The 16,285-nt window shown below is 34.5% G+C and overlaps 1 protein-coding gene across 22 annotated transcripts in view; it reads left to right on the top strand.

Moving 5' to 3' along the window:
* Positions 1-4: 4 nt before the first annotated feature.
* The window catches only part of LOC6043570 (glutamate-gated chloride channel), a 137,198-nt gene continuing 120,917 nt past the window's right edge, over positions 5-16,285 (top strand). For all 22 annotated transcript variants that reach the window (XM_038265628.1, XM_038265624.1, XM_038265619.1 and 19 more), the window contains exons 1-2: positions 5-183; positions 468-806. The gene's annotated coding sequence lies outside the window, so the exon portion shown is untranslated. The remainder of the gene's footprint in view (positions 184-467; positions 807-16,285) is intronic.

The raw sequence follows: 16,285 nt of genomic DNA, 5'->3' as shown, positions 1-16,285 counted from the left end.
TCAGTCAGGTGTAGACAGTGGACGGAAGCAGTTGGGTTTTTTTTGCTGGAACGTCGGAACGTTGGCCTGCGGTTGGAGATTACTGGCACAAGCAGAAGAAGAAGAAGAGTGAGGTCCTGGATCATTCAAGTGTCTTCCAGTGTGTGTGAGTGAGTGTGGCAGTGCAAAATTTTCCTGTGCAAGGTTGGGCCCGTTTTAGAGGAAAAATTTAGATTTTCTGTAGTTATGGGAGAAGATTTACTGGGAAAATGGTCTTTGTAGAACAAGTGATGGGTGCAAAAGTGGATTTTCATCGCTGAAGGATGCTGTACGAGAAATGAAAAAACGGTTTCTTCGCTCAGCTAACACCCATTTGTAGGGCCATATTCTGTGCTGCTGAAAAAGAAAATTGAATTAAGGCGATCTCAGGAAAGGTCACGAAATTGAGCCCTCAAGTGTAATTTCTACGTGTTTTTGAAAATTTTCAGAGTGAAACATAATTTCAAAAGTCAAAATCCCAACATTAAAGCACACCTCAAATGAGCAAGTTTAGTTTGGGTCCCAAAGTGAGATAATGGAAGCCCGCAGCGTTTCCCTGAAAAGTGTGTGAAAATTCCCGTCGCCGACCCTGGCGTGAACCACTTGAACTTTGCATCCCATGAGGTGCAGGAAGCAAAAGAAGAAGAACACATCGAAATAGCGACTTTTCCACACCTTTTCGGAAACGGCGACACCTAAAGAAGCAACTCAACAAAAAAAAAAAGAGAAAAATTTTCGCACAAAATACCTCGGTGAGAGCGAGAAAAATCGGGAAAAATTACCTCCAGGTAAGATTTATCTCGCAGACTCCCAGCAGCAAAGGGCAGCAGCAGCCCATCATCATCTCACCTTAATTTTTTTCTTCTTTTTGCCGTTCGTTTCGTCTTTATGGATTTGCTCTCCCCATCCCAAATCGAACCTTTCAGGGGTTTCTCGAGGGAATTTCGGTTGGGCAAGGCATGGTCCGGACCAGCCTAGTTTTTCCCCCATGGTTTTTTCTTTTTGATATCCCAGCATGGGAGGGAAACACATTATCGTGATGATGCTGGGGGATGCTGCTGCTTTTTTCTTCTTTCTGGATTGGTCCTTGAGGGGGATGTGTGCTGAAATGGTTGTGCGTACCTTGAACCGGTGGTCAGACAAAAGCGCAGGATGATATAACCATTTAATTAGAGTGTGTAGAGATGAAACGAATGTGAAGGTTCGGAGCAGTAATGGTGTTTTGCTAGATTTGTCAACTTTTGCAAATTACGATCAAACTTTATTTTGTCATAAATACAATTACATTAAATATTTTCAAGTGAAATTGTAGACGCTTAGTGCTTGGACTTCCGATCCTTCCTTTTTTTTTCGGCAAAAAAAACTTTTGATTGCAAAACAACTGGGCAGGTGTAAAATGCATTTTTAAATACCTTTTTTCATTCAAATGTTTATACCATGGCTTGTAATTTCAATTTTTAATTTTTTTTATTTGTTTGTCCCTTCCTCGACTCCCTTCGTCAGACTCGAGGTACATAAACATTAAAAAAATATTTACAATGTCCTAAGGACTAAGGATATTATTAAATTGAATCAAAGGAAAATCTCCTAAATGACTGCATATTTATTCATTTGTTTAACTTTTCTGTAGTTCAATCTGATTTCAAAAATTATCGGCTTGACAAAATCCATATCATGAATTCTGAAAAGACATCAAATTGTTTGAAGTAATTGAACTATCGACTTTTATTTTTTTTTAATTTCCACTAAAAATATGTGGTAAAAAAAATAAAAAATATGGAAATTTTAACTATAGGCCATGCTATTAACATTTGAATGAAAAACATATTTTAAAATGTGTTTTACCCCTGTCCAGTTGTTCTAAGTACCTACTGACGATTTTTTGCGACTCTGGATTTTTTAAGAAAACTCTGGATTTTTGCTTTGTTTTGAAATACACAGAAAAAATGATGGTAATATTCATCAGGAAATGGTGACAGATTTTGTGGCTAAAAATATGATGAATTTTACCCCAGAAAATGAATTTTCATCAGGTTTTGATGAATATTCAACAGGTTCACATTTTTACACATTTTTTATGTAATATTACTCAAAATAAGAGGTAATATTCAACCTACCAAATTTTCAACATTCCAAAATTCAACTTTTTTTTCTGTGTACACAGAAAAAAAATGATGGTAATATTCATCAGGAAATGGTGACAGATTTTGTGGCAAAATAAATGATAAATTGAATTTTCATCAGTTTTTGATGAATATTCATCAGGTTCACATTTTTAAACATTTGTTATGTAATATTACACAAATAAAGGGGTAATAAACAACCTACCAATTTTTCAACATTCCAAAATTCAACTTTTTTTTCTGTGTAGGGCACTTTTTTCAGGCTATTCTTTTTGAGACCACATATTGGGAAAAGACCCGAAAACTAAAATAAATCATTAGTTCAATGATATTAAAAAAAAACGCATAACTGTTTCATTTTACAATCCAACATTTTGTCTCCACTTTGACTTTGACAAAAGCCGCAAACTATACATGAAATTTTAACTACACAGAAAAAAAATGATGGTAATATTCATCAGGAAATGGTGACAGATTTTGTGGCAAAAAGAATGATAAATTTTACCCCAGAAAATGATGAATTTTCATCAGTTTTTGATGAATATTCATCAGGTTCACATTTTTACACATTTTTTATGTAATATTACACAAATAAAGAGGTAATATTCAACCTACCAAATTTTCAACATTCCAAAATTCAACTTTTTTTCTGTGTACGTTTATCCTTTGGGTAATTCTCCGCCAACTCACACAGCAGTTGCCCCGACCCCTCTTATATTTGCCTGAAATTTTGTCCTAAGGGGTAACTTTTGCCCCTGATCACGAATCCGAGGTCCGTTTTTGATATCTCGTGACGGAGGGGCGGTACTACCCCTTCCATTTTTGAACATGCGAAAAAAGAGGTGTTTTTCAATAATTTGCAGCCTGAAACGATGATGAGATAGAAATTGGGTGTCAAAGGGATTTTTATGTAAAATTAGACGCCCTATTTGATGGCGTACTCAGAATTCCGAAAAAACGTATTTTTCATTAAAAAAAAAACACTAAAAAAGTTTTGAAAATTCTCCCATTTTCCGTTACTTGACTGTAAAAAATTTTGGAACATGTAATTTTATGGGAAATTTAATGTACTTTTCGAATCTACATTGACCCAGAAGGGTCATTTTTTCATTTCGAACAAAATTTTTCATTTTAAAATTTCGTGTTTTTTCTAACTTTGCAGGGTTATTTTTTAGAGTGTAATAATGATCTACAAAGTTGTAGACTAGACAATTACAAAAATTTTGATATATAGACATAAGGGGTTTGCTCATAAACATCACGAGTTATCGCGATTTTACGAAAAAAAGTTTTGAAAAAGTTACTTTTTGCGTTTTTCTTTGTTTCGTCGTTCGTGTATATCGCGGGTGACCATAAACGGCCATGATCAACGACGACCCACTTTTTCAAAACTTTTTTTCGTAAAATCACGATAACTCGTGATGTTTATCAGCACACCCCTTATGTCTATATATCAAATTTTTTGTAATTGTCTACTCTACAACATTGTAGATCATTGTTACACTCTAAAAAATAACCCTGCAAAGTTAGTAAAAAACACGAAATTTTAAAATGAAAAATTTTGTTCTAAATGAAAAAATGACCCTTCTGGGTCAATATAGATTCGAAAAATACATTGAAAATTTTAAAATGACATGTTCAAAATTTTTTTACAGTCAAGTAACGGAAAATGGGAGAATTTAAAAAAAATTAGTGTTTTTTTGATGAAAAATACGTTTTTTCGGAATTCTGAGTACGCCATCAAATCGGGCGTCTAATTTTACATAAAAGTCCCTTTGAAACAAAATTTCTATCTCATCACCGTTTCAGGCTGCAAATTATTGAAAAACACCTCTTTTTTCGCATGTTCGAAAATGGAAGGGGTCGTACCGCCCCTCCATCACGAGATATCAAAAAACGGACCACGGATTCGTGATCAGGGACAAAAGTTACCCCTTAGGACAAAGTTTCACGCAAATATAAGAGGGGTCGGGGCAACTTTTCCCGATTTCGTGTGAGTTGGTAGAGAATTACCCCTTTCCAATTTTCATCGGTCTGATGGCCGAGCGGGCTAAGGCGCCAGTCCTTACTGTAGGTGTTGGATTTGAGTCCCGTCGGTTGCAACTTTTTTTTGTGTTTGCAAAAATTGTACATGCAGTGTGTAATATTAAGTGTCTTTATTGACGAAGGTGATGTGCATGCTTTTGCATGCGATTTTACCATCGGATTTTTTGCTGTGAAGTTTCATAGTAAATGTGAATAATTTTGATTCATGTGACAAAATTGGTTTTGATTTCCAAATCAACATTAGAAGTAACTTCACTTATGGTCAGTTTGGCGTCATTAATTCTATTCACAAGCTGAATAAGAAACACTGTAACTATCAAAGTCACTCTGGATATTACAATAACAATTTTGAACGAAACTTTTTTTTATCGCTGAAATAACTTTTGTGTGAAAAAAGCTTGAACAGTTCCCCCAAGCATAGATTTTTTCAAATACAAATCTTGAGAAAATTCCTAATAATTGAATAATATTTTTAAACTATAAAAAACTGTGATCTAGTTATCGGCTTTCTCACTTTTAAACCCTTTTCCTTTTCAATTTTAATTAATTTTCTTTAATTTTTTTCTTTCTCTTGGTAAGCGACAATTGCTCCAAAAAATATTATGATGACTTCAAATATAATGACTTCAAAAGAACTAATTGTAATTTTATAATTCACTAATAAAACCAAAATGAATCAAAATTTAAAAATTAATTTAAATCCTATTAATGTCAACCCAGTTTACGGAACATAGAAGCACTGAGCTTAAATCCAAAATATGAGCTCGATTGGACGAAAAAAAGCCGGGACCGTGGTTGCCTCTCACCCAGTCGGCCTGGGTTCAATTCCAGACGGTCCCGGTGGCAAAGTTTGAGACGAGATTTGTCTGACCACGCCTTCCGTCGGACGGGGAAGTAAATGTTGGCCCGGTCTAAACTAGAGTGTTAGGTCGTTAGCTCAATCCAGGTGTAGGAGTCGTCTCCCTGGGTCCTGTCTAGGTGGAGTCGCTGGTAGGCAGTTGGACTCACAATCCAAAGGTCGTCAGTTCGAATCCCGGGGTGGATGGAAGCTTAGGTGTAAAAAGAGGTTTGCAATTGCCTCAACAAAATCAAGCCTTGGGACACCTAGCAACAATTTGATTTGATTTGATTTTGGACGAATACACGAGCAGCCCAAGCTTAAACAATTTTACATTCGATTTTAATGGGGAAAGTTACACGACTTTTCGACACATTTCCTCTCGTCACAAAAGACTGATGAATGACACTAACTTCGAAAACCAGTCTGAAATCTCAAACAATACGGAAAAAATTGAAAATTGAGTTTGATTTTTGGCAAGCAGAAATGTTTAAAATATTTACGTTGCCAAAAACGGAGTGATTCAAAACTGTATGTTGATACCCGATGAGCATCTCGGTTAACTTCCGCCATTCTTTACGTCCATCACTATGAACTCAAAATCAGTTTAAATCAACTCCTCGTTTTATCTTCTTCTTTTCCCAAACGATGCTCTAGGTTCCTTAACTTGCATACATTTTCGGTGTAAACGCACTTTTAACGACTTACTAAGTGTCATTCTAGTTGAAACAACTTTTGGAAGTTCGCTCCATCCGCCACCGCGAACCTTCATTCCCGTTACAAGTGGGGTGTCTCTTGTCGTCCGGAAAAACGCGCGCCTCCCCATAACTCAGTGTTGCGGGTAATTTCCGGCATTCCAAAAGGCGGCCACGACCCAACGAGAGAAGCCTTGGCGAATTTTTACGACTCCTCTCGCCGCCGCCGCCACCGCCACCTTCCTGTGCGTGTGACGCTTTTTGACTCGAGCTTCGAAGCTTTTGCCACAGTGTCGATGGTCCACCGACGGAAGCAGCCTCCAATCAAATATAATTTTAATGGCCCCTTCCGAAGTTCGCCTTTCGCAACGGTGCTAACTTTAAACATTTACTCTGAATTCCTCTCTCTCTCAAACTCTCTTTTGAGGCAATCGCTCTGAATTCTCCCAGAAGAAAATCTTTCTCTTACCTACCTCTAAGTGAGTGAGCGGGTGAGAAAACGTTCTCACTAGCTTTCTCTCACTCACACACAAAAGGGCTCCCTCATCCCAGCTGATCATCTCTCTCTCTGTGTGTGTATGTGTATTTGTGTGGGGGAGGCTCCTCTGGTAACAAAGTTGCAGCCTCCACGATTTTCACCATTTGTGCGTGGAGTCTTTTTTCTCTCTGTTTTGCCTTGGTTTTAGTTTATTTTTTACTCTTGTTGGCGATAAATATGGGGGACTTTGTTTATCTGTCAGCGCGCTGGGGTTTTTCACTTTTTTGTGTTTGTTGTTTTTTTTAGGTGATTCGAATTTCAACTATACTTGTTTTACAGTATGTAAAAAAAGTATTTACACCCCTTGGGCACTATGCACATTTTGTGATAAAACATGTAAACAATTTAAAGTTTGACAGAAACCTAGTACTACGTTTTGTACAGAACTCATGCCGAACATTTTGCAAAAACTTTTAAAAATATTTGTAGCAGCCTTAGTATAAAAGTTTATATAACTATGGAAGTTTTATATATAACTTATCTAAACTAAATTTTGCAAACTTTTTATTTAACTAAATGTCAATATATTACCAAAGACCTGCTAAATAAACATTTTGGAGTGGGTATAACACCGTTTTGGGGGTATTTGTATCGATAGAATAGATTTTTCGTTGGAATTTCGTACCAACTTGGAATTACGTCGTCGGTCAAAAGGTGAGGCATTGTTAGCTGCACAAAATGGCGTTCTTAACTCAATTTGACCCAAAATGCACGTGCGACAAGGTAGAACGACGGCGACGCTGTGATTGATATTTTTTTCAAAGCTGTATTCATAAATATAAATATGATTATTTTTGCATAAATATCATGATTATTTTTGCATAAATATCATGATTATTTTTGTTTATCTTACTCTGAGCTTTGCTCGAGTTTTCTATCAAATGAAAAGAACAAAATCTAATTAGGGGAGTTTGGGGTAATATGGACAGTGGGGGTAATTTGGACACCCCTTTAAAAATCACGTTTTCTTCGGATATAAAGTGAAAACGACAATTTAAGTGATATGGCTAGTACTAGTAATGGCCTAGAAGTATGAATAAACCAAAAAAGTTGGAATAGGTTAAGTAGTTTTGGTATAATATGTAAAAGATTCCAAAGGCCGGTTGGCCCCGCCTTAAGTTCTAATATTTGAGGGTTGGGAAATAAGGTTTTGCAGGGGTTATATGGCAAAAAAGAAGTCAATTTTTGTTTAAGGGGGTTGCTTGGACGATGCCTGAGATATGTACGTATAAAAATTGTGCATTCTATCAATTTTTTTCATCAAAAATTGCAATTTATGATAGAACATGCTATGGGGGTAATTTGGACATGGCTTGTGGGGTAATTTGGACATACCTGAAAGTCTACCTGTCAGGTAAAAAAGAAACTTTCATGGTTGGTTGAGTTTTAAAGGGATTTTGTTAAATTTAGAGGGATTTAAAATGTCAAAACACTCAAAAAGGAATGTGGACAATGAGAACTTTTACAAAACCCCTTTTTTAATTTAGATAAATTTATTCCAATATTCGAATTGATGAAAATCTGATTACTGTACATTTGGCGTTAAACTAGACTCTAATGTTGATTGCTTTTAATTAATTTCTTTGACATTTCTATTTTCTATGCTGGTTTATAATATTATTTAAATTTGAAGGGCCACAGAATGTAGAACTAAAAAAAATATGGATAGTTTCAGGTTAATTAGTTCTATATAAAGATTGATTTATATAAATCTAAACGATTCCTTAATGACTAAAAACTATACTTGTGTCTTATCCAGAATCAATATTTAAATCATCACACTGAACAATTTGTTATCTTCCTATTGAATTATAGTTCTATCACAAAATCATTATTTAAACATTTGATGAAATATTGTGAGCAACACTTCAAAATATAAAGCAATTACAAAACCAGGTTGAAGGATAAAAAACATGCTCAAAAAATCAAATGTTAAACTTTTCCTTCAACATGTGTCCAAATTACCCCGCAAAAGGTGTCCATATTACCCCACAATGTATGTCCATATTACCCCACAAGGCATGTCCAAATTACCCCATAGCGGGTATTCATATTACCCCCACACAAAAATGTGGGGGTAATTTGGACACCTTTTAATTTTTGCGATAAAAATGGGTTTTTCATCAAAATTTATCGAAATGAACGACATTTTTCTATCAAATATGGTCTCTATTATCCTCTGGTGTCATCCACATTCCTTTAAAAAATCCATACAGCCCGTGGCAGAGCAATTTCCTTAGGGTGTCCAAATTACCCCACACTCCCCTATTTATTTTTATTGGATTTAACATGTACAGTATTTGTAACATAACGCATTAAGTCCGTTGCAAATTTTTTTCAAAGTTTATGTTATACCTTTCCAACGAGTCCAAAACAATGAAGATCTGGAGACCCTGTTTCGAGATATCCCGACTTAAGTGATATTTATGTACTTTTTGGAAGCCGGATCTCACTTAAATGTATGTAAACTATGTCCGGATCCACCATCCAACCCATCGTTGGTTGGGTTATCAAAAGACCTTTCCAACGAGTCTAAAACATTAAAGATTTGGCAATCCTGTCTCGAGATATGGCCACTTAAGTGATATCTATGTACTTTTTTATTCCGGATCTTAAAAATAGATGAAATTTTTGTACAATTCCATCATATCAGCCATTGTTGGTAATAAGTGAGGAAGGCTCCAACCACATAGGGGTCATTCCATCTCAACTGTGCACGAAAAAGTGCAAATTTGAAAATAACCCTCTCCGATCCTGCTCAAATTTGGCTGAGCTGTTGATACTGAGCAGTTCTCTAGGATTTCGGTCATTCGATTTTTTTTGTATTTTTTAATCCGGCTGAAACTTTTTTGGTGCCTTCGGTATGCCCAAAGAAGCCATTTTGCATCATTAGTTTGTCCATATAATTTTCCATACAAATTCGGCAGCTGTCCATACAAAAATGATGTATGAAAATTCAAAAATCTGTATCTTTTGAAGGAATTTTTGATCGATTTGGTGTCTTCGGCAAAGTTGTAGGTATGGATACGGACTACACTGGAAAAATAATACACGGTAAAAAAATTTGGTGATTTTTATTTAACTTTTATCACTAAAACTTGATTTACAAAAAACACTATTTTTAATTTTTTATTTTTGATATGTTTTAGAAGGCATAAAATGCCAACTTTTCAGAAATTTCCAGGTTGTGCAAAAATCACTGACCGAGTTATGAATTTTTAATCAATACTGATTTTTCAAAAATCGAAATTTTGGTCGTAAAAACTTCATTTTTCGATGTAAAATCAAATTTGCAATCAAAAAGTACTTTACTGAAATTTTGATAAAGTGCACCGTTTTCAAGTTATAGCCATATTTAAGTGACTTTTTGAAAATAGTCGCAGTTTTCATTTTTAAATTAGTGCACATGTTTGCCCAGTTTTGAAAAAATATTTTTGAAAAGCTGAGAAAATTCTCTATATTTTGCTTATTTGGACTTTGTTGATACGACCTTTAGTTGCTGAGATATTGCAATGCAAAGGTTTAAAAACAGGAAAATTGATGTTTTCTAAGTTTCACCCAAACAACCCACCATTTTCTATCGTCAATATCTCAGCAACTAATGGTCCGATTTTCAATGTTAATATATGAAACATTTGTGAAATTTTCCGATCTCTTCGAAAAAAATATTTTTGGAATTTTCAAATCAAGACTAACATTTCACAAAGGCCAAACATTCAATATTACGCCCTTTTAAAATGTTTGTCTTGATTTGAAAATTCCAAAAATATTTTTTTCGAAGAGATCGGAAAATTTCACAATTGTTTCATATATTAACATTGAAAATCGGACCATTAGTTGCTGAGATATTGACGATAGAAAATGGTGGGTTGTTTGGGTGAAACTTAGAAAACATCAATTTTCCTGTTTTTAAACCTTTGCATTGCAATATCTCAGCAACTAAAGGTCGTATCAACATAGTCCGAATAAGCAAAATATAGAGAATTTTCTCAGCTTTTCAAAAATATTTTTTCAAAACTGGGCAAACATGTGCACTAATTTAAAAATGAAAACTGCGACTATTTTCAAAAAGTCACTTAAATATGGCTATAACTTGAAAACGGTGCACTTTATCAAAATTTTAGTAAAGTACTTTTTGATTGCAAATTTGATTTTACATCGAAAATGAAGTTGAAAAATTTTACGACCAAAATTTCGATTTTTGAAAAATCAGTATTGATTAAAAAATAACTCGGTCAGTGATTTTTGCACAACCTGAAATTTCTGAAAAGTTGGCATTTTATGTCTTCTAAAACATATCAAAAAAAAAAAATTAAAAATAGTGTTTTTGTAAATCAAGTTTTAGTGATAAAAGTTAAATAAAAAATCACCAAATTTTTTTACCGTGTATTATTTTTCCAGTGTAGTCCGTATCCATACCTACAACTTTGCCGAAGACACCAAATCGATCAAAAATTCCTTCAAAGATACAGATTTTGAATTTTCATACATCATTTTTGTATGGACAGCTGCCGAATTTGTATGGAAAATTATATGGACAAACTAATGATGCAAAATGGCTTCTTTGGGCATACCGAAGGCACCAAAAAAGTTTCAGCCGGATTAAAAAATACAAAAATTAAAATTGAAGAAAAAAGACCGATTTCGTAGAGAATTGCTCTACTATCAAAACATGCAAGAATCCCGAATTTCATCCAAATTGGACCACCCCATCCATTTTTGTACCTCCCCAAAAAATTGACTTTTTGGCGATTTTTGGCCAAACCTCTTAGTTTCAAACGGCGATAGCTCAGGAACCACAAATCTCAGAAGGTCGTTCTTGGCCTCAATTTTGAAGGAAATCGGACGTAGAATCCATTTCCGTGATCAAAATGTTGATTTATTTATTTTTTCTACCTGTATTGCGCAATTGAAAACATTAAACGGCCGTATCTCAAAACACCCCAACTTATTTTTTTTTATTTGACCTCACCATCGTGTTCTCCGGCCAATTTTACATAAGAATCACCTATCGACAGAAATGAATATGTTTCGTTCCAGAGATATCGAATTTTAAAGTTTTGTGTTTTCGAGATTACCTGCATCAGCTTCATTCGCCGCATCTGCTAGAAGCACACAGGCGGGCTGATCAATAACTGCTAACTGGCCATTTATTGAAATAATATTTCATCATAAATAATCTTCATCAAATTGAGCAAAAATCAACTGTATAATACTGTAGGAAACTGAAGTTTAATCACAAATGTTTATCTGCTCAAAAAAAAATTAATGAAGTGGAGCAAAATAGTGCCATTTAGCAAAAACCCCAAAACCTGCTTTATTATTATTATTATTATAGTTTATTATTGACACTTTACCATAATTCTGATTTATGGTTTAGATTGATCATATTAAATCAATTTTTATATAGTGAGCCAGCTCCATTTCATTAAAATATGATTTTGGTCAAGGTACATTTAATTAAAAAAATCCTTATACGTGAGGACAGCAGCCGTATTGTGTTCCAAGAATCCAAGAATGATAGATGAAAAAAAACACTGTTGTTCGGACGGTGTCGAAATCATCGCAACTAAATTTGGAGAATTAGCCGCTTTGCAGCAGATCAAACTTTGTGATTTTCTTACGTTTTTCAGTTTTATACATTCCAGGAATCCTTTTCCTACTCCTTGTGATCGTCCTTCACTAGAGTACAACGTATCAACAAATTTTATTCATTTTAATTCATATTTTTACTCAATAATGTATCGTGCACTTATTTTTCAGTGTTACTAACAAGATTAATTTTCGGGTGAGTTTTTAAAAAGCCGTAAGAGCCATTGTGACCTCTGACACTAATTTTCGTTTTTCTAGAAAATGAAACAAAATTTCATTTATTTTAAGTTTGGGGCACTTGAAGGACGTGTAGATGAACAATCTCGAGCATTTTGATATTGGTTTTTCGTAAGTAGGTCGAATACCGATGCAAAAGGACTTTGTTTAACAATGGCTCTTACGGCTTTTTGAAAACTAATCCGAGAATTGCATTTTCCTCTCGCTCCGTCGGAATCCAATTCTGCCCTTTACTGTGTGTCGTCATTGCTCTGTCCAGTGGGTTAACACAGAAATTCACTTCATTAATTTTTTGAGCAGATAAACATTTGCGATTAAACTTCAGTTTCCTAAAGTATTATACAGTTAATTTTTGCTCAATTTGATGAAGATTATTTATGATGAAATATTATTTCAATAAATGGCCAGGTAGCAGTTATTGATCAGCCCGCCTGTGTGCTTCTAGCAGATGCGGCGAATGAAGCTGATGCAGGTAATCTCGAAAACACAAAACTTTAAAATTCGATATCTCTGGAACGAAACATATTCATTTCTGTCGATAGATGATTCTTATGTAAAATTGGCCAGGGAACACGATGGTGAGGTCAAATAAAAAAAATAAGTTGGGGTGTTTTGAGATACGGCCGTTTAAAGTTTTCAATTGCGCAATGCAGGTAGAAAAAATAAATTAATCAACATTTTGATCACGGAAATGGATTCTACGTCCAATTTCCTTCAAAATTGAGTCTAAGACCGACCTTCTGAGATTTGTGGTTCCTGAGCTATCGCCGTTTGAAACTAGGAGGTTTGGCCAAAAATCGCCAAAAAGTCGATTTTTTGGGGAGGTACAAAAATGGATGGGGTGGTCCGATTTGGATGAAATTCGGGATTCTTGCATGTTTTGATAGTATCAACAGCTCTGCCAAATTTGAGCAGGATCGGAGAGGGTAATTTTCAAATGCTGTTCCGCTTCAGATGGAATGACCCAGGTGGATTAAGTTTGTTTTTTGATAATCTGTTGCCCTCCTTCCCACTTTGGCTTTAACTAGAATCAAGGAACATACACTTTGAAAGATATTTGCAGCAGCTTTACCATGATTTTTAAATTTTTAAAAATACTTTACATACAAATTACATACATATTATATTCATCATTCATTTATTTATTATTTAAGAAGTCATTTTGAGTAATTTTGTTTTACTACTTGTCTTGTTGACGTATTTGCTTATTTCATTTTTTGTATTTTAATTTGCATTTATATTGCTTAGTTTACTTTTTATTCTGATTTTTTTTAAATAATTTTACAGTCACTCTTTAATTTTTCGCGTTATTTTTATTTTCTGCTGTAAAATGATACCATTATCATATTTAATTATCAAAAAATCAGTGAGGCATAATAAAACTTTCGCTTTTCGTGACAAACTCACAGATTGTTGTGGTTGTTCTGCACGCTCAAGAGATTAATCTTCCTCAGAAAATGTTTTTTTTTTCGTTTTGTGATAATTTGCTCAAATTTTCAACAATTCTAGTTTTTAATAATATATTACTGATTAATCTTGCCAAACGTTCTTCCGAATGCTTTCTTTTAGATTAGATTAGATCATTTATGGTAAATTTACTTGTGAAAATTTGGATGGGTTAAATTTGATGGTTTTATATAACCGTCTTTATATCATCTCAATTAAGCTTTAAAAAAGAATCACTATACCGGATATAATTTTTTCAATGACAGTTTTTTTTAATTTTTTTTTGTTTTTTTTAGAGGTAAAAAAAATAAAAATTGAAATTTCAAGCCAAGTTTTCATTATTTGGATGACAAAAGTGTTTTAAAATTCATTTTACACGCGTCCAATTGTTTTCTAATTATTAGTTTTCAAAATATTGATGTATCGACGGAATTTTTTTTTCGCGAAATTTTTTTTTCGTGGGACTGTACAGTGGAATTTCATGAAAATTTAAAACGTTTTCAAAGGATGCTCAATATGATTATAATCGCAGGACAATGCATTTTACCTGATTTTCGGTAGAAAATTTAGAAGTTTTTCGAAACAGTATTTTTTGCCCCCTGATTCTTCTGGCCGACTTTGAAGGGGGTAGGGGGGGGGGGGTGGTCATAAACTAAAATAAAAATATTTGCAACGGCCTTATTAGACTTTCTATTTCCTTTAAAATTTTGAAGTTTTTTGAAACATTTTTTTTTGCACCCTGATTTTTCGAACCGATTTGAATTAAAAGATGCCTCATTGTTATATTACCATGATCTTTTTTACTGTGAAAGATAACTTTATTCATTAGTTATCGTACATTTTTTCAATACTATCAAATTTTGTTTCAATAGGTTCCTCTTCAAGTATTTATCAATATTTTATTAATTTTTCATGTAGCGATTGATATGTATCCATCCGTATTGTAGTCTTTGCTTCAATAGCAACAATAGTAATAAGTCGACGCGTTGGTAAGATAATAGTGCCAACCTCAAGAAACCTATTGTAAAGGCTATAAAAGGCCTTGAGGATCAAGACCAGATCTCTTTCCTCCACGATCCGGGATCGTGATAAGTCGTCCTCAAATAAACGGTTGTCTTAGTCTACTGCAAGTGTGTTTGATTATCCGCCATGTCCCAACACTTCAGCGATTTCCACCCAATTCATCTAATTTTTTCAGCCAACACTTTGACCATCAAAAAGGCATGTTACAATGCTTAATCAAGTTAAACATATAAAATTGTCTATTCGTCCAGTAAATTTACGAGTCGCAAACAGATTTACACGTTGGCTCTCTCATTATGCTGGGGTATTATTAGCTTTCGTGGGAAGTCTCCGCCAGCTAAACAAGCGTAATTTTATTGTTTGTAGTTCCATCCCCCACAAGTTATTTCCGTAGCACTGCATTAATGCCAATCATTAGCAGGTGCCATTCTTCTTCGGGGAAAAATCGGTTGTTTACCCAGTGTCCGTCATCGATCTACCGAGGTTGTTTATTTCAGCGTGGACTTGAAATTACGAAAACCATTCTCTTTACAGCGAAATATGAGGTTATGATTGAGTGAAGTTAATTAAAGCGTTTAAAAATAAACTGGAAATTTGACTACCACTCAATCGTATCTCACTTATTTAGTTCGGAAAATTTCCACATCTTAAATCAACTCCAACTAAAGCAAAGCTCTCCTCGTCCATCATCGTCCAACATCATAACCCGTAGATGGAAGCAATTTCCACATACTTGATATTTTCGCATCTCTTGTGCCACGTGGAGAGACCCATCAGGCACACGTGCCACCCTTTTTTTTCTCTCTCCTATCTCTGCAATAATCACGTTGATGGTGATATGCGCAGAAAAGTGTCTCTGCTGCTAGTCCTAGTACGGAGTCGTTCGGTGAAGATGAAAACTTTCTGCCAGGGCCCATCGTCAGTTTACTCTTGTGCTGTTAGATGGCCTCACCAGACATACGCAGGGAGGATGTTTATTTTCGGAACGACACAGCCCAAAAGCTTCCGGTTGGCTTCCTTCGTGGGAGATGGTCTCGCACTTTTGATGGTCCTTCGTCGAGAGCAGGTTTGCTGGACAAATTCGCTGAATTGCCGTCACTTCACAGAAAAAAAAGTTGAATTTTGGAATGTTGAAAATTTGGTAGGTAGAATATTACCTCTTCATTTGTGTAATATTACATAAAAAATGTGTAAAAATGTGAACCTGATGAATATTCATCAAAAACTGATGAAAATTCATCATTTTCTGGAGTAAAATTTATCATTTATTTTGCCACAAAATCTGTCACCATTTCCTGATGAATATTACCATCATTTTTTTTCTGTGTTCTTCAACTTTCATGCCAATTTATGTTACGCTAGATTTCTGGAAATCGTTTTTGTTTGTTTGGAAAACTTAATCAAATTCAAAACTTCAAAAGTTTGAATTTTTATGAGTTATTCTTAAGCATCGTGCGTCTCCATTGAATTGTGCAATGATGCTACACAGAAAAAAGTTGAATTTTGGAATGTTGAAAATTTGGTAGGTTGAATATTACCTCTTTTTTGAGTAATATTACATTAAAAATGTGTAAAAATGTGAACCTGATGAATATTTATCAAACACTGATGAAAATTCATCATTTTCTGGGGTAAAATAATAATATTACCATCATTTTTTCTGTGTAGTCTCAAAAGAGATGTTAGGGTTAGTGAAATTTCACGATTTCGCGGACAGCGTGAAATCCGT

The sequence above is a fragment of the Culex quinquefasciatus genome, chromosome 3 (assembly GCF_015732765.1).
Source record: "Culex quinquefasciatus strain JHB chromosome 3, VPISU_Cqui_1.0_pri_paternal, whole genome shotgun sequence".
NCBI classification, from domain to species: domain Eukaryota; kingdom Metazoa; phylum Arthropoda; class Insecta; order Diptera; family Culicidae; genus Culex; species Culex quinquefasciatus.
This window is presented reverse-complemented; position numbering and strand designations above follow the sequence as displayed.